This window comes from Lichenostomus cassidix, chromosome 5 (genome assembly GCF_008360975.1).
Source record: "Lichenostomus cassidix isolate B80296 chromosome 5, HeHo_3.0, whole genome shotgun sequence".
Lineage (NCBI taxonomy): Eukaryota > Metazoa > Chordata > Aves > Passeriformes > Meliphagidae > Lichenostomus > Lichenostomus cassidix.
The window spans coordinates 16,520,032-16,539,203 of NC_139486.1; the positions used below are offsets into that span (position 1 = coordinate 16,520,032).

Here is a 19,172-nt window from a genome sequence, read left to right on the forward strand (position 1 = left end):
GCTAATGAAGTACTTATATTTAGTAAGTGCACTGTTATGTGCTGGCTGTGAAGCTGTCAGCAGTGCTGTTAAAGAACACAAAGGTGCACTGCACTGAGAATGGAGGGGGTTATGCTGTATAGAAGGGAAGTACATTTAATGAGTTTATTTTGGTTAGCCTTTGGTTTAGTTTCAGGTCTGCCAATACTGACATCATTTTTCCAAGCAGGGAACACCATCTAAGACTTCTCTGCATCACTATCCTCGGGGTGGGCCTGTGTGTGGGATGATGCAGTGCTCAGCACTCCAGATCATTTCACTTTGGCAACCATTCTGCTTCTGCTGTCTCTATCTCCATATTCTATTTTAGGGGCTTACAGAGCACCAATCCTCTCAACTAAAATATAACTGAAACAAGATATTCAGCATGAAATAAGCAAAAAGCAAAAGACTCAAAATAGGCTATTTTGTTATTATTATTATGGGGTTAAATCACTAAACATAGATATCTTCCTACTCCTCATCCCACTTCTTTCTTCAGTTTGTCTCCTCTTGTTCTCTCAGGACGCACTGATGGCCCACAAACTTGTGCAAAAAAAAAAAAAAATGAACTCTGTTGTGTGATGGGTCCATGGGTGCCAAATAGTCATCTAGCTCAGTTCTTGGGGGAAAAAAAGGTATTGCCAGAATTCTGTCTGTCCTGAGATCCTTGCACCAATCCCTCACCCTTCAGTGGGGCCAGGGAGCATCCTTGAGAGAGCGATCTCGCACGGCATAACTGTGTTGGCAAGAAAACACAGCTGCACCTGAACCTGCACTTCAAAGTGAAGTGTATCGATTACTTGGTCACTGGGTATGGGGAAGCAGATGGATTTTTAAGCAGGTACACCAAAGGAAGGATACAGTGGAATAGCTGTCTATATGCTGGGGACTTCAGTTTGCCACAGAGGATCCAAGTTATTTGGTAAGACACCAGGCTGCCCTGCTGCCCTGCCCCTCGCACCTCTCCCCGGAGCCGCTCAGCACTGCGGCTGCTGCCGGCGCTCCCGAAGGCGCTGTGGCGACATCCGCAATTACCCGAGAGAAAGCCACTGCAGGGCTCTCAGCTGTGCCGCCCGCAGATGCCATTTGCCGGCTTGGCACAGGCAGCTCTGCAGCTCCTCTGGAGGCACTTTGGGATTCGCCTGAGCCGAGGCTGGCTTTGGCTCGGCTCGGCGCTGGTGGTTCTCCTCCTGCTCTCCACGCAGGAACTGCCGATGGCGGTTAACGTTACACCCAACAGCAGGGGCCCGGGCGGCACAGCACACACCGCCTCGCTTGCCCGGAGCCTCTTGTGGCCTCCCGAGGGACACCGTTTTTCCCCCTTTCCCGCAGGCAACGGGGCCGCAGCGAGAGGGGTCCGTACCGGACCCGGCGGCCGTTGGCTGCCCGGGGGATGGCGGCTGCACCCCGCGCGCTGCCAGGTCCTGCAGCGCCAGCGAAGGGGAGGCAGCGCTGGGGCGGCCGGTCCGATCCCGGCTCTCTCCGTCCCTCTGCGGCCAGTTCCCTCAGCGAGCCGCTGGCCCGCGGCGGGACCTATATCCTCTCGCGGAAGGTTACCGCTGCCTGGCGCGGCGGGCTCCGACGAGAGCGGTGCTGAGGCATCTGAGGCAGCACTTTGTCAAGGAGCGCCTGATTGGCTAGCGGGACTCTGCAATGGTTATCTGGTAAGAGTCAAGGCCTGTGATTGGTCGCGCGGTACCTGCAATGCGTCAAGTGAGGATGCTGGGGTGCGCGTGCCAGAGCGCTGCCGGGGGGCGGCCGCGGCTCCGCCGGGAATGGCTGCCCGCAGCCGGGCCTGGCCGCAGCGCTGCCCGGCTCCGGGGGCTCCGGGCCCTTCCCGGCAGCATCAGCAGTCACAGCGCTACATTTCCCGCCTCTCCGTGCCGCTGCAGCTTGCAGCAATAGCAGTCTTGGCTCATGAGCCAGGGCTGGCAGGAAGAAGCTGTTCCTCAGTCAGTGACCTCTTTAGAGCAGGGTTTCTACATCAAAAAACAGCCGAAGGACAAAGCCTCTTTTCTCAATCTGCACAGCGCAGGGTGCCAGAGGTGCAGAACGTGGCAGTGCAAACCTGCTTGTGCCGCCCTTGCGCTGCCGGTGTGAGAAGCGTCCCTTGGACCGCTGCTCCGAGTGACAGCTTGAGTGGCAGCCGGGGGAGGATAGATGTGCACGGCGGAGTGATGACTGATCGCTGAAATGTCTCGCTGAAGCGCTGCAAAATCTTTCAACACAAAGAGATGCTTCTGCAAAATTTGCCCCAAACTGCGAAGCTCTGCCAAGGCACGCGAGGTTGGCCGGCATCCATGTGGGACTGGTAGCCCCCTTGGGCTTGGCCAAAGCCCACTACAGCCCTGTTGCATAAGGAGCTACAGAGATACCATAACCACTTGTGTGGGTTCTTTGTGTGCCTCTAGCTGAAATAAGCATAGATAAACCAGAAGCAAACAACGTCGTTTCTGCACCAATAAGAAGCTTAAATTACTGCTTTAAAAACGATGGGGGTTTCAAACCGGCAAGAACTTCCTGGCACATCTGTGAAGCTTGAAACAATAACGGTGTAAAGGTAGAAGTAGGTTACAGACACTCATTATCGAAATTCTTCAGTATTCCTGTTACTGGAGCGTTTTCATTGCTCTTTTTCAAAATCCCATTCTTGAAGAGTGAGTCAGCAAAGAAGCCTGTGAATGTGTCAGGGAGCAGTGTTTTAAATAAGGTTTCACTGCTAAGCAATTATTAAAGAGCATGTTTACATATGAAAAAATTACAAATTTGCATATGAACATAACAGCCCAATTTTTTCACTCAAGTGAAAGTTTTCTTCCTAACAACGGTTTTCAGGGTAACATTCCTGGTGTGCTAATGGAGGGATTTTGAGTTAAATTCCTTGGTAATTTGCTTTTTCCATTTGCTTACTAGGAAGTAGATCAGCTTTTAATTTAAAATTATCGTGATTTCCTTTTCATAGCCTTACTGAGTACAAACTGCTTTCCTGCTGGCATGAACACTTCTTACGGTATTTTTTCCAAAGAACTCTTTAAAAATATTAAAAACAATCTAGCCACTTTTCCTTGTAATCGTAGCCAAGTGGAACAAGTGCAATGAAACCTTTATGGGAAAATGATATGCCTGTATAATTATAACATTTATGAGTGCAAGTTTGCTAAAGTGAAACATAAAAGTGAGACTGCAAACTCATTCAATTTCTTACCCGGTCATTTAAAGTATGATAATGTTTTTAAAAAATTAAAAACCTTAGGTCTAAACCAGCTTGAGGTCTTAACAAATGGGAAGAAAATTGGTATAAAGCATTGCTAAAGGCATCACCTTGTTCTGGAATACTTTCCAGAACAACCTTACATGACTCATAAAACAAATTTGTTGTATTAATTTACTATAATGACTGTACAAATTATAGTACTACATTAATGTCAGAACATGAAAAAAGGTTTGAGAAGTTACATCATCCCATCATTCAATGGGAAATAAGTATTCCAATCTCAGGGTTAACAAGTAAGTCATTGTTGCCTCAAACAGTCTCCTATAAAGCAGACTGTTTAAAAGATAACCTCAAGGGCTTAGGTGTGTTCAGGGCAGCAATTATATTCTAAGAGTTTGCTTACATTGACCAAGAGTTCTAGAACGAATCAATGGGAATAAAAAACAATTACATGTTTACTAGAAAGAATTACATTGATCAAGTCATGGTAGTTCCCAATCACTCAGCTCTGAGTGATGATGCTACCTTTTATTTTTTTTACAAGTGCTTTATGTGGGCCATATCCAAAGCCATCAGAATGTGTGGCAAAGGCAATATGGAGTAGTAAGCAGAGTTCATTACAGTTCTAAATATATCACATTCAAAACATCCTGACTGAAAACATGTCCTATCCATTTAAAGCAACCATTTTAAAAACAATGTATTTACAGCAATGTCGTTACACCAGCATCTGTTAAATGTATGCAGGTCTGCCATCTTATGGAGCCTGAATGGTACTGCCAGATAACAGAATGTGGAGGCTGCATGTTCATGCTAGGTGAATAGTTTGAATTTTTTCTTGTGTGCTTGTGTAATGTGTGCTTTCTTCTAAAACTTCACCATTTGGATGCATTGTTTCTATTTGATTTGTATATTTATGGGATTTATGTGTGCATGCAAGTGTACATATGTGAACACACAATCAAATAAAGGTATTACATTGCAAGTTCAAGCATATAAAAGCTGGGAAGAGTTGAAGTTGGTTGTTTACATTATGTGACAGCCTGGAATAACATCACATGCAGTTTTTCTGGGGAACACTGTCTAATCTGTCTGATTCAGCATTCAGGTTAGATGGTGCTATTTAGTGAGTAGCTGTTCAGAATTTTGCTTTAGCCTCTTTGTTTGGAGTGTAACTGTGCTGTATTTGCTGCAAGCTAGTCAAGTCCTGTTCTAAAGATGAAATTATTAATTCCTCTATGGGCTTTTCTGCAGCTGTTATTATTAGAGTATTATTGTGAACAATTTTGAATTAAGTTTGTATAGGCCAAAGAAGACAATCATCATGGCAATTTTAAGCCCAAGTGATTAAATTTTGGCAAAGCTGTTAAAGTTGCTAAAATGATGCTTGTTTGTTTGTTTGTTTTTATTTTCTATATTTATAAAAGCTGATGTCAGATAAACTTGACAAGTGACTTTTGGGTCAGCCAAGAACAAATGCACAAGAACACAAGAATGTTATAATTAGTACCTCAAGTATTATTATACATTATTTTCTCTTTAACTGGTGCAAATTTATTTTTAGGTGAAAAGGATTTTGCCAGAAGACCTTATTACTTTGCATTTGAGAAGTCTGAGGTGAGTTGGGAAAGTGGTTGAACTAAATGGTTGTGATACAGTCAGATATTGTCATGGAACACTTAAGCAAATTGTCCAGCATTCAGTGAAGTTTTGCAGAGTTTTACCAGCTGCTGGAAAATCTAGTAGTGCCTGGAATCTAAATGCTTAGGAGGATGCCTGATTTTTCTGAGTTGTACCTGTACTAGAAAACACTCTGCATTATACTTTCTCCATTCAGTGTAATTTGCAAATATTCATGTCTACTCTGATACTGTTGCAGGAAAAAGACACTAAGCACAAACTGCCATTTAGATTACTGTCAACTGAATTTGATGATGTGAAGTACTGCTTACCACCACAAAGAAGACTTAGTATAATTGGTTTTCACTACTTCAGTCAGTTCATTTTTGTCATATATCAATTTTTGTCTTTCATCTGAAGGTTTTCCAGTTTCAGACAGATGTTAGGCAGCCTTGTAATTTTGTTTGAAAAAGTCATCTTGTATCTTAAAGGTCATGCCACATGTGTGCCAAACATTTAACACATGTTTGTGTTAAACAGTACAAAATAAGACTTTTTTTTCAGTCAACAAGAAGTTAACCTGTAAATCTGCAAACTGTATCCTGTAAACCATATATACCATATGATAGCAGCAGTTGTTTTGATGTCCAAAATTTACAGTACCTTCAAAGTGTTTAGTTTTGAAGGTGGATACAGACATACATTCAAACCCATTGCCATATACACATCTCACTGGAGATGTGCTGCCAGATGCAGATACCAGAGGAGTATTTCATATTGCAGAATTCTGAGCTCTAGGCATTGTCAGGCAGGTGCATCCTCAGCGGGATATCCACTAAGCATAGTGTTTGCTAAGTTAATTGATGGCATGTGTATTACAATGCGAACAATTTCTTGCTACTGTATGTGTCCATATCTTTTTATGAAAGACTTTAGGAATGACAACAATTTGGCATAAGGGTATGATTTTTATATGAGTGGCACTCATCTGACAAATTCCTAACAACTGCAATATTAACTCCTTTGTAGCTGTATTATATAATCTTCAATATTTTATTAAATAGTTTTAAGCTATCCTCCGTTGAATTTGCCTCTTACCAAGTTAGGGAATATTGTTCCTAAGATTTGTCTTTGACTATTTTCACTGGTTATTCAAATTTTATTAACCTGATACATGCTAGTTAGTTGATACAGAGAGCAAGATAAAGCACAGTTGGCTTCATGTGGTATGGTTTCAGGGGTTAGTAATGGGGAGCACAGTGATAGATTAGTGTGTCACTAAAGGTGCCAGGTACCTTGCCAAACTTGTATGGAAGTTCGTAAAGCTGTCAGTAGCCAGCTTGCAGTCATTCTGATTATCACAGCTTTCAGTTCTTACAATATTGAGAATCTATTTGGTAGAGTTTCTGTATTAAATGAATTCAATTCCAATTCCACCCAGCAAAGTTTGCATGGTACTCCTTTTATTCCTGTGTCCTATTAGTGTGTGGTTTTTGTAGCCACCATTGAGAAAGACACTATATTCAGCACAAGTCTTGTTCCATGCACTAGCACCTATGTTGGCTAAGTTCAAATGTGTGTTCATTTCATTAATTTTGAAGCAATAATCATGGGCTCTTATCCATCATGCAGTTGCATTAATTAAAGGAGTACCTTTGTTAAGAGGTTGTTTTGGTTGTTTTATAAACAATTCTAGTTGCATATAAGATACGCAATCAGGAACAAGTGGTATCTTAATTTTGTCCATTTCCATTGACTTCCTACTGATTATTAGCAGTGTTTATGGGAAAATTGCTGAATACTATCATGTTGTTCTCATTGTTTACAATTTGAGTGTAATTCTTAGGAGCCCTTAAAGTATGATTGGTTGTTTTATATGTCTGTAGTACCCACTTAATTTTACTGTTAAAATAATTTGCAATTTCCCATCCAGTATTACATATAGTTAAAGTTAGCTTAATTTTAGGTTTTAAGATTACTGTAACATTATCACCTCCTATCAGTTCTTGACTTCATACTAATCTGTGAGAATGTATTTCCAGCCTTCAGGAAGGACCAATATAATCTACTTGATGAGTTTCTCAGAGTAATTTACCTTCCTTGAGATGGGCCGGCTGTTGCTTGTTTAACAGGTACTGTACCATTAAAAAAAAACCCAAACAAACAAACAACAAGAAACCCCACCAAAACCCAAGAAGGGATGTGTCTACAATACGTGTTGCCAGCACTTTTATCACAGGCAATCCTTTCCTTGCATGCTGTTGAAATAAATGTTATCTCCCAATGTGTCTTAGCCATTCTGGTAGCCACTTACTAGCCTTACTTAGAAGGTGCCAGAATGTTTTGTATCTCTGTTAATACAGATTCTGGAATGGTTCTGTGTCCTCCTATCCATGAGGTACATTAAACTGCAACTTCTTGACTTGATCACTGCCATTTAAAGTCAACACTAATATTTAATTCCAGTAAATGCTGGGTGGACCACTAATATTTAATTCCAGTAAATGCTGGATGATAGAATTCATACTTTAGTGAATCATTTCCTCATGTACTCCCTTTAGAGTATGGTCTGTATCCTGTAAAATTGTTACTTTGGGTGGGAAGATCACTGATTCTAGCTGATTTGCTAACATGTCATAGGCAAAGATGGGGCCATGGTTAAAATCTTGGAGTAGGTAATAAAAGGTATATTGTCTTCCACTCCAAATAAATGCAAACTGTGGTTTCTCATGCACTTGTTTCAGGTTCATAAAGACCAACACTTATGTAGCTGACACACCCACCTACAGAAGAGCATTTACTGTGCTGGGAACCAGGGGCTCTTAAAGAGCCAGTTGCTTTATGGAAAGCCCTGCAGTCTATAGTTGTGTGCCCTATCCTGTCTGGTTTCTTAAAACTAGGCTGTTATATACTGAGCTTTTTCTATAGTACCCTGTTGCTCCAATTGTTTGATGTAATTCTGTCACAGGTTTTGTGGCAAGGGGTTATGGCTCTGAGCCTTCTTTCATTGTGGTGCTGGTTTGATCAGTCTCAGCATGTGATTGACTTCCTGGATGTAAACTTCAACTTGTTATCCATCCTAGCATAGACTCCATGACAACAAAACAGACTGATACAGAGCAGGGGCTTTCAGGATTAATCCACTGGATAGGAGCAGGCTTTTGGTGCAACTGGTAGCATCAAACTTCTTTCTCCAGACTGATGGGATGGATGTGCAGGAAAATTCATGCTTCCACACGGACTCTCTTATGCTGCTTCTGTACCTGTGTCCATGCATCATATACTGAGGTCCCAAATTTTAACTTGCTTCCTCCATCTCCAGAAAAAGAAGCCAGCTTCATTTCCTCATATGCCTACACTCCATCCATGTCACATTTCCAAACTTATCATGGTCCCAGAGTCTTGGAAAAGGTGATGCTGACTAGGTGTCTACAGTGAAGGCAATGACAGTGCAGAGGCAGGAGCTGCTAACCTGGACAGCAGCAAAACACTGCCTGTCAGCTGGATGGTCTTAGTCGCTGTCCACAGCTCCAGGGGTGGAGGATCTTTCAGGCTGCAGAGAAACTGCTCTGTGCCAGAGCATACTGGAGATACAGGAAGACTTCGCAGTGTGAATGGTTAGTGACTGCTTGGAACTACTTTTGCAGTGGCAATTGCTCCACAGCTTGCATATATTCTACTCGTAGCCTTCTTTGCTATTTGAAGAGTGTTAAAAAGGCAAAAATAATGTTGTTAATTAACAGGATTACCCATCTTGTCTGAATCAGAGACCACTTCAGCGCTTAAGTTCTCACTGTGTTTCTCTGCTTAAATTGGTCACAGGCTGGCCCCAAATATAAGTGAAAGCAGAATGTGGATGAAGTTTTTGTGCAAAGCTGCATTTAAAAAAATGTGACTGCAGAGATTAAAACATAGTTGAGTTACTATGTTGAGGAAAAAATCTATAAATTCCTGTCAGTATTTATGTGCCTTATTGTTAAAATAGTTGTTACTGATAAAGCAAAATGACAAAAAAAGCCCCTGAAATTGGCATCCAATCTGCTTTCTTGAACTCCAAAACAACAGGGAGATCACAGGAAGCTCAGAGGTTGCTGTGTAGAAGATATTGTTCTACATCAGACTGGAGATCAGACTGGGTCAGTATCTTTTTACAGCTATGGCAAGATCAGGTCCTTGAATGAAATACTTGCTGCTGGTAAGAGGAAACAGTCCATCCCCATGAAGGATTGTATTCTTAACCTTAACAGTATGAGATTTTCTTTAATTTGAAGCATGACATGTAAAAAGGCTTCCAGAATATTGTGAACAACTGAAGCTGCAGATAGTTTGGTATTAATTTTCAGAATTTACTCAATTCTTGACCTTGGTGGATTTGTGTAGCAGTGTGTTTGACCATGCAGTCACTAATTGATTTGACAAACAGTAATCAAGTACATTCTTTCTTCTACAAAAATGATGCAAGATTTTATGTACCATTACAGAGGAGGAAACGTTTCAGCTCTCTTGTTTTGTCTGAGAAATTGACATACAGCAAACTGCCTTCAGCTAGCTGTGTCTTTTAGCTTATGATACCATATTGGGATTGTGGTGTTAATTTGCAGTGTCAACATGTCTTAGGGTGGATGCTTAGTGTTTTACTCAAACATAATGTTTTCTGGGTTTTCTAATAATTCAAACCAGCTTTATCTAGTTATTTTCAGCTTTCATAATTATTTATGTTTTTTACCTTCACACATAAACCAATGAGTATAATTTAGTCCAGCATTTGATTTACTTCTATTTAACAATAAAAGCCTGTACAGATGGCTGCAAAACAGAGCCCTCAGACACAGTTGGATTTGTACATTTGTGCTGATTTCTTGCTTAAGGGAATTCAGTTCAACATGCTGTACTGCCAGATCCATCCCTGCAGTAATTCTCTTGGCTTCAGTGGATGGCCACATGGGATTGCCTGTGCTGTCTGGCTAAGATAGGAAATTCCGTACAATGCCAAAGGGATCTGTTTGACAGTATGAAAAAATGAAGTCTGAAGAGCATGTTGACTGTGTTGGGCTTTGGACAGTTCAACCATTTTGTTCAAAGTAGGGATCATGAGAGCCACTTTCCATTCAGAGACCACAAGAAACAATTACAACTTTGATTTATATAATGGGCAATAGAAAATGTGCTCACCCTGGGTCACGTGCAGGTGCAGACAGTAGGAGGGTCAAAGAGTTAAGAGAGGGTCAAAATCAGTTCCTGATTTTCTGAGGATTTAGAAATAATTTAAGAACTGAGGAAGTCATTGAGAAGCTGCTCTAATTCTGTCTGTGTGGCATCAGAAATGCTGGAAGGAAGATTTTTCGGATGCTGCTGCCTACAGAGAGTTGGGAACTACAAATTAATAAATTGTTCCTATTCACATGAATTTCTTTGTGCTCCATAGATCAGGTTGTAATGCCCATTATTCCTAAAAAATCAAGGATCAGATCAAATTTCATCAGTTTTTTTTCCTAATGGAAACAACCTTAAATATGTAGAAATCTGGGCAACTCTTGGGGCCAAAGGGAATTGATGCTTCTAGAGAATATAATATTCCACAAGATTGCAACACAGGAACAGGTCAGCAGCCTGTTTGGCTTTGCTGGTATTGCTTATACAGGGCAGGCAAAACATACAGAACTGCAAGTCCTGAAGCTGACTTGTTTTTATGAAGTTGTGCACTTATCTGAATATATGCAAAGAATGAAAGTAATTAGTTGTGAATTTTTGATGATCCATTAAAGGCAAAGCGTGATAGCCATTATGTGAAAGTAAAATTACTTGTGCTTACTTGTAAGTTGGCTTGCTTTCCTATGGCAAACAATGTTCTTTTAAAATAATGCAAAATGGTTAGCACAATTATGGTGCAATACAAATAAAACAGAATAATCAGCTACAAAGCTACTATGCGGCACTAAAACATACTTCCACACTGAGAGGTGACTGTTTTGTCATAGTTTGTAGAAAACAACTGTGCTTGTAAGCAGTGTTACCACTGTAACAGACAACCAAGAAAGAGTCACCTTATATCTTCAGCCGAATCCTCAGTGTTATCCAGCTCAATTGGGCTGGAGCTGACCCAAAGATGGAATGCTTCTCAACATGCTACTCCTCCTAATTGTAATGTTTCCCTTTTCTTTTGCAAGTAATACTTTATAGTGTAAATGACTCAGTGGTGGTGTCACCTATGACATTTTGGCCTTTTCATTGCGCTCCCATACTTTCCTCCAGAAACTGGCTAGGATTCTTGCTGTTAATGTTTTTATGCTATCTCCCTAGTTCCCTGTAGGAGAGTTTGTTGGGTCAGATATCCAGACTGGATCTGTGCATGTGTATCGTGTTCACCTGACCTAAAAGGCCTCCCATAATCCTGCCTGCTGGGGATCATTTCCACATGAAGGCGGCTGCTGCTGGCCTCAAGCCCGGCTAGGTTTGAGCTGTTCCTGAGGGGAAGCAATGTGGTGTGACTGCAGCATGCTGTCTGTCACTCCTGGTTCTGGGAACACGGTGAGGAAAAACTTCAGCTGTTTTTTCACAGAGGCCACTTGGGTTTGACAGAATTTATGGTCTCTGTCTCTGCATGAAGGTGCAGGTATTGTTTCCAAGCCAGGCACAGTCTTGCAAGACGTTTGCACAGTCTTGGGCTTCAGCTAATACCTATGCTGGATGCAGGGTGGTTGGTTTTACATTTGTGGCACAGATAATCTGCTATGAAGATCATCTAATCATGGATAATTGAGAATTAGCTCAATGGGTGTTACAATCCTGCTCTCAGTTTTGATCTTGCACAGGCTGTCATTTTACTGCTGTCCAGGCACCACTATCAGCATGAGGTATTCCTGCTTCCCTGCTCCTGTTCTCTCTTTTGCCTGTGGCATGCCAGCCATTCAGTTTTTCTAGCAACTGAATGTGCTAGCAATTATCAAGATCAATAATTGTTTTTTAACTCTAGTCAGTTCCTTGACTTAGAGCTGGCAGCTTTTTAAATGAACCTTATTTAAGAAGCCCTGCAAGCAATTGTGTTGGCACAGCTGAGGGGCATAAGGTATTAAGTTTTTAAGCTACTACTGCCATTTTTTATGATGGAACAGTAGCCACAGTTTAGCTGTATTTCTGTAATTCCATTAATTTTAATAACTATACCATTGTAAATTAGGAGCAATCTCAAATAAAACAATGTTTTCATGATCACTAAACATGCTTTGAGATGGTGCAATGTTAAATAAAAAAAGAAAAAATTAGGTAGTTGGAGATTTGAGAGAAGGTGTTTTCTCCCTTGCAAATAAAATAATTTAGGAATGGCATCAATAAATAGAATTATTTTATTTCAGCTGATGCAAAAAGATATCTTCATTTTAGTACTGAACCACCACTTAGAAAAGTGCAGGGTTACAGTGCTACAAATCCCACACAGTACTCTGAAAAACTCAATTGCTTCACTAAGCCATGCACCACTGTGCACTTCATTGCTTGTTGGGAATGAGAAACAATAGGGCCTCGGGTTTGCCAGTCATCTTTGTCATCGCCTTAGTGGAGAAAAGGCTACAAATAAAGTGGCTGCGGGGGCCCTCTGCCCCACAGCCGGGTGTGGCAGGGCCAGAAATTGCGGAGAAATAAATGCCTTCTTGTCCTTGGAGCTACGTCTCTCGCTCCACCCCACTTCTGGGTGGGAAAAATGTACTGGCTGGAGGGAGACTGATGATCAGGGCTCAGAAATCCCTTCTAGGAGTGCCATGTGATAGGTCTAACTGTGGTTTTTCTTGAGAGGGTGGAAATCGTGTGCAGAAAACATAACTGAAAAGGAAAAAAAATCCAAACAAAGGGAATAAATGCAGAGCAGGCACTTTGACACGGAGCAAACAGATTCCCTTTTGACAAGCAACGGAACTGATGACTGTCAAGCTCTTTCCTTGACAGGGAAAAAAGATGTCAGAATCTGCCGCTGGAGAAATCTCCCACCCCATCTGACTACCAAAACACAGCTGGCAACCCCAGGGAAGAACAGCGCTGAACAATAGGGAAAAACAACACATTAAAATACTCTATTTCTTTTTACTTGAGAAGAACAAATTCTATCACCAGGAAACTCTGTTTGGCTACAGCTATTAATTGACATTTTTGGCTTTTTCTAACTCTGACCTTTTTTACTGCTTTCCTCCCTCCCTCCCTTCCCTCTGTGGTCTCTCTAAGCACCCCTCCCCATCTTATCTATCTTCCTGACAACTCACTAATTTGCTGTGCAGACTATTTAAATGTACTCTCTGGGTTTGTCTGTGACCGCTAGTCCTAGTAATTTACCTTTTTCAAATAGTTATTTACTGAATAGCAATAAAAAGTAATTACTTCTAGCAGCCAAAGAAAAACTCGGATCTTAGCATTTTAAAATAGTTACTTTACAGACAAGGTCTTAAAGTCTTCAGGGTTCATATTTCTGTAGTGGTACTCTAGCACAGGGCCTCCATTAACAATTAAGGCTGTTCAAGCACTTCTATAATGTCAACACCGGAGTCTTTTTCCTTTCTAGTATAGTGTTACTGATTTTTTTGCTAACAAATATGGGATACCAACTCACAAACTGAAGGTACAGTGTTCTATAAATGAACTTGGATGAACCTAGCAGAGCCTGCTTTATGTAGCTCTTCCTAAATGAAGGCTGCTTTGACAGTGTTTAGAGATTCCGCAGTTCATATGAGGCTACTGTGTGCTTCTGCCAAAGGCCGTAACATAGTTTGGGGTGGAGTGCAGCTTCCCCTTTCAGTGTGAAGGTGCCAGAAATTTTTGATTTAAGCATATGGTGTACTTTCTTCATTAAAACAGCAATGTGCTTAGCTCAAGAGAAGTACTTAATTCTAAAACTCACTGATATCCTTTTGATAGCAGAGTTGGTAGAATACAATTTCAGTGTTTTTTGGATTTTAGGACTTTGAGCAGTTCTGAAGATCAGGAATCAATGGTTGTGATTCTTGCGAAATACAGGTGCAGCATTTTATTGATTCCAGCATGAGATTGTCTACCATGATCAGCTGTACTTTAATGAAGTTGTTCTGGCTATACTGATGAACACTAATAATAATCTCTAAGTCATTCATTAATTGTGTAAATTGTTATCTGCCTTCCTATTTACTTCTATATGGATTTTCTGTACTGTTTTATATATATATATGGTTTCTAGTTTGGAATGGTAATCTGATGTAATTGCTAGGCTAAATTATAGAAAAGAGCTCATATCTAATGTGGATCATAAAAGAGTAGACAAGAATTGTTTATCAAAGCAAAGTGTATGGAATAAGAAACTGTCACATTTTAGAAGTTTTCCAGATTTACATGACGCTTCATGTAAATAAAGTGAAGTAATGAAAATAGGTGAGAAGTTCTTTGTCCAAAAAAACTCTTACAGCCAGATGGACAGAAAGTATTTCAGATAATGGCTGCAGTTGTGAAAATGAACTCGTTGTTCATGAAAGCCCAACAGCTTTGAACAAAATTTATGATCTGAGTGAAAGTAATGAAGAATCTGTGGGGAATTAAAAAAGAAAGTAACATATATTAAGAGAGGAAAGAGTATTTGGGATAGGCAGTGAGATCAATGATTGGTATAAAATACTGAGTGTCTGGAAGAAGAAAAGGAACAATATATGCCTGGCCATGACATGAGATGGTCATGTGTGGTCATGATGATCCTGAGTTTGGGTACCAAAAAGGGAATAAGTGTATATGGGAGACAGATCTGTGGTACAAGCTTTTGACAAAGGATTGTCATCTGGTTGTGCGTGTCTGGGTGTGGAATAGTGGTTGTGAGAGACAGAATTTGAGAGAGAGAGAGAGAATTCATACAGGATTACAGCTTGGGTCAGCTTGGAAGAGCCTTCAGAATATCTTCTAGTCCAGCCTCCTGCTCACATGGGAATCAAGATGATTGCAAACATTTTGATAAAGTTGTGCGTATTCATGTTTGTGGCACAGACTAACAGATTTTTGAAGTATTCAATTTTCTTGGGAATTCATAAATTTCAGACTGCTCCACTCCTGTACATGTGTATAAAATAAGCTACAGAATATAAAATTATATATAAATTTTTCGCTCTTACCCTGATGCAGGTACATGGGCATTAAAATTATTTTGGTTTAGGCTATTCTTATTCTTGCACTAAGAACTGGGTTTGAATTGCCATCATCCTTACTTTTCTTCCTAAAATACATTTAATGCATGTACAACTGGTTCCAGCCTTCTGAGCCAAAAGAACTGCTTTTATGCAATTTAATGGGTGTAGCAAAACACAGGGGTACAGGTAAGGTGAAAAAGAAGTGCATGAAAGAAGCACATACCTTTGAGGAAGAACCATAAAAATAAAATTAATGTCCTTTCTTCTCTACATGAAAATTAAATTTCCAATTGCTGTTACAGAACTTACCAAGCGTACTTACCTATGCATTCTCCTCTTTTCAAGGTTGTGCAGCATACTGTTGCTTTTTGGGTTGAAAGGAGCAGCACATCAGCAGAATAACTGCAGTCTGTATATTAGGACTTTCACTGCTAGTAAGACAGAGGATTAAATTTTAATAAATATATAATTGATTAGTCCCAGTTAATACAGTATTATGACTTAGTGATGCCATCCATAATTTAGGTATATTAGGTTGGGTTTTTTATAAGCTTAGTAATCTTCAGTGTGCTGAAAGAACAGTGTAGTAGTTGAGGACAGCAGGATTTTGGGTCATTATATTGTAGATTTTTTTTAACTGTGTATTTATCAACTAGCTTCAATGCCTGTCATATCAGCTGTCTAGTGACAGCAATCAGCATTCTGGCAGAGAGGTGAGATTGCATACAACTCAAGCATTATACAAATTGTCTGTAATAAACTTTTCAATACCAATAATGGATGTCTATTTGATATTATTTACAAATTGAAATTTTCTAAAAAACTGAGGAAAGTTTATGGTCTTGTTGGCAGCTGAATTAGTGTAATTTTGCAGCAGAAATGAGGACTGGAGAAAGGAAAAGCTGTAGGCATCTCAGCTCAGTTGTTGGCGAAACATGGGGATGAGGAAGATTTGTGACAAAGTTGAAGGGAGATTAAAAAATGCAGCTGTCCAGTGGAAAACATGGGCTGCTAATGCCACCACAGTTCAGATACTTGTGCAAGTGACAATAAAAGTTTGGGGTTTTTTTTAACTGGGTACAAACTGATGCTATTTCAGACTAATTTATGCAGGTAGTAATGATGGGGAGGAAACTGGTTGTGTTTAAAAAAACAGAGCAGTCCTCTCTCCATCCCCACCTGGCTGAAAAATCGAAATGAAATGGAAGAATAAACAAAACTGCTATGACAAAGTTTTAGAGGGCTTTTTTAATACTGTAAGAGCAAATGGTGATAAATTACACATAGTAATTGAAGTAATAAATCAGAGGCTTAAACATGGCAGAGATCTGGAATTTATCTAACTCAAATACAAAAATGTCTGGAATTTACATTCCAAATATGAAAGAGGGATGCATAACTGACTTCACAGAGTAAAAAACAAAGAAAAGGTCGGTATAGAATGGAGAAGGGAAATGAATGAATGAAGAAAGAAATTATTTGGAGACTTGGAGGTGCAGACTCAAGGAAGATTTGCCAAACCTAACTCAGATCTAGATCTTGCAGAAGACTGAAAGAAAAAGCAGAGGACTATTTAGCAATATAGGCAGCACATTGCAACTAGTGCATAAAGAAGGGGGAGCCCTAAATGTTTTGTATAATCTACTTGCATTCTTCAATCTAATGAGTAATTTTTTCAGCTTTCAGAACAGACAAAGGTGTAGAAAGGAAAGTCAAAGCTAGAAGAGAATATACACAAAGTGAAAAGAACTGTGGGATGGAAGCTAAACTAGGAGAGCTCAACTTGTTCAAAGGGATGGGTAACATTACTGACTAGTGAAAGAACTAGGGAATGAAGTTTTGTGGCTGGTGGTGGAGATTTTAATCCACCTATGGTGTTGTGGTGGTGCAATATAGCAAGCTTCACTTTTATTTTTATAAATATTTGCTATAATTTCAGTTATTCTGTTAGTCTACAACAACACACAAAGCTTTAAAATAAGAGTTTGAAATTAATGAACAGTGTGGAAATAAATGGAAGATGGGATAAAATGCAGTTCATTTACTGAAGATAGACCATGAGTGTATTTTAATGCCAGCAGAATTTTTATGATGGAAACCTGTTAGATACAATTAATTTTTATCTCAGTGAAGCATTTGACAATGTAGTACTTGTGAGATTATTAGATGAAATGGGAAATAGCACAAGAAATGTAAATTAGAAAAAAAAGTGGCTAAAAGAGGGTTGAGAATAGGTCTGTGCTGGAAAGGGGACTAAGAGACCGAAGAGGGAATTCAACTGGGGCTCCTTATACTAACATTTGGCCAATATTATTTAACAAAGGCAATGACACAAAAATAAGAGTGTGCGAATTAAACTTGCTGATGGCAAAACCAGATGGCATTGCTCACAACGAGCCATATCAAAAATTTCAGTTCTATAAAACAGGTGATATAGCATCCTGCAGTAATGGAGGTAAAGCTGAATTCAATACAGAATAGAAGGCCATATCCTTAAGGATTAATAACAAGATTTTCTGGTATAATAGGGGGAATTCATATAGGAGAAGCAATTGTTTGGAAATGCCCAATTATAATTATTAATTATGATCATTGTGAGCCACTAGTATGATTCAGCCAACTAAATGTTAAATAGAGGGCTGTAGAATATTTCCAGCAGAGATTGAGAAGTACCACTGTGTCTTGAAGACTGTTTACAATTCTAGTTCAGAATACGAACTCAGAAAAGCGCAAAAAATTCAGTGGACTGAACAATGAAAATTTTAAAATTACATTAATAGCAGAAAGGCTGAGTGGCATATGATTACTGTCTGTGCATAGATTACATCCAGGTTAGCACCCTCATGAAGCAGAGAGCTATTTTAAGCCATAGGAAATTGCTGACCTAGAAACAGATGGATATAAACATGAATGTAATTAAGGAAGAAGTCAGGATGTTTCTAAGCACTGGAACATAGTGGTTCTGGACCTGTCTCTTTACAGGAGTAGTGGGTAGGAAAGCCCAGCAAATTTCAAAATTGAATATATGAACAGACTTATGTGGTGAGGTTTTCTGCAGAGAAGACTGAACTCAGTGACTCAGACCATTCCTTTCAGACATATGTTCACAAAAGTTTGGAGATTAGGGATAAATGGCAAGATAAACTCTATCTGGGCGATAAGTCTAATGAGAAATTAGTATGGATTTTAAATAAAAAATCATTAAATCCAGGGAAGATGCAGAATTGCTAAATGCAATAGAAAATGGGAAATCCTGACTGTGTAGCTTATTTATTTTTTAAATGCTGACTATTTAAGCATGCTGTTTCATAGGCTGCATTTTGAGAGGTTCATTAGGAATATGACTCCTCCTGCAAATTAGCATCTGATCCTATGATCCTAAGACACCAAAAACCCTACCTCATTAAAGTAACTGGAAGCTTCACCTGTGGCTGCATGATAAAGCCATAAAATCACCTGAAAAATATGCAGTAAGTTGAATGTTTACTGACCAAATGGCATGTAACACTTATTTTGATTTGAGAGTAAAAGAAGTATGTCAAATGCATTTTTCTTACAGGAGGATCTATTCCTGTGGTATTTTAAAAAGAAATATGGTGGAACTGCAGGATGCAAAATATAAAAATAGGCCAAAAATGAGGGCAGATGTGGGGTGGATTATTTTGTTTGTTTGGTTGGTTGATTTGGTTTGTGGTTTTTTGAGGACTAAAATTCCTCTCCTCTTTTCTCTGCAGAAGGAAACTGGATGAAATTTCATGAGTCTGGATACATACAGGAAGTTCTGATCATTCTGAATTTCTTAAAATTCTCAAGGCTTCTTCCTGAGAAGGCTTGTATAAAATGCTAGTGGGCCTTTCTAGCAAAAAAAATCCTCTGCTTATGTCTGCAAAATACCTCCTTCCTCTCCTACTGTGTTTTGTTCCCAGTAAATGTACCGGGAACAATATCAAGACCCTCATTTTTGGGAATCTATATAGGAGTACAGATTTATATTCACATATGCATACATGCATGCGTAGCAGAACTTAAAATACTTTACAAGTCTGAGGGTTATGTGTAAGCACCTAATAGACCTATTTAGAGTATGGCTTTGATACAGACTTTTCATATTAATTTTATTGCTATATCTATTTTGTATAATGAAACAATCTATGCATATTTCAAACTTGCCTACAGGATCAGTCTGACCATGG

The 19,172-nt window shown here is 39.7% G+C and overlaps 1 long non-coding RNA gene across 3 annotated transcripts; it reads left to right on the plus strand.

Annotated features, from left to right (window-relative positions):
* Window positions 1-2,406: 2,406 nt before the first annotated feature.
* Window positions 2,407-17,505, plus strand: LOC146436053 (uncharacterized). Of its 3 annotated transcripts, none has more exons than XR_014852498.1 (4): window positions 2,407-2,905; window positions 3,983-4,052; window positions 4,800-4,852; window positions 16,659-17,505. It is a non-coding gene; the product is annotated as an uncharacterized LOC146436053 (long non-coding RNA). The 3 variants fall into 3 exon arrangements; XR_014852497.1 differs by lacking the exon at window positions 16,659-17,505 and adding an exon at window positions 12,794-16,042; XR_014852496.1 differs by lacking the exon at window positions 16,659-17,505 and adding an exon at window positions 5,115-5,929.
* The last annotated feature ends 1,667 nt before the right edge of the window (window positions 17,506-19,172 follow it).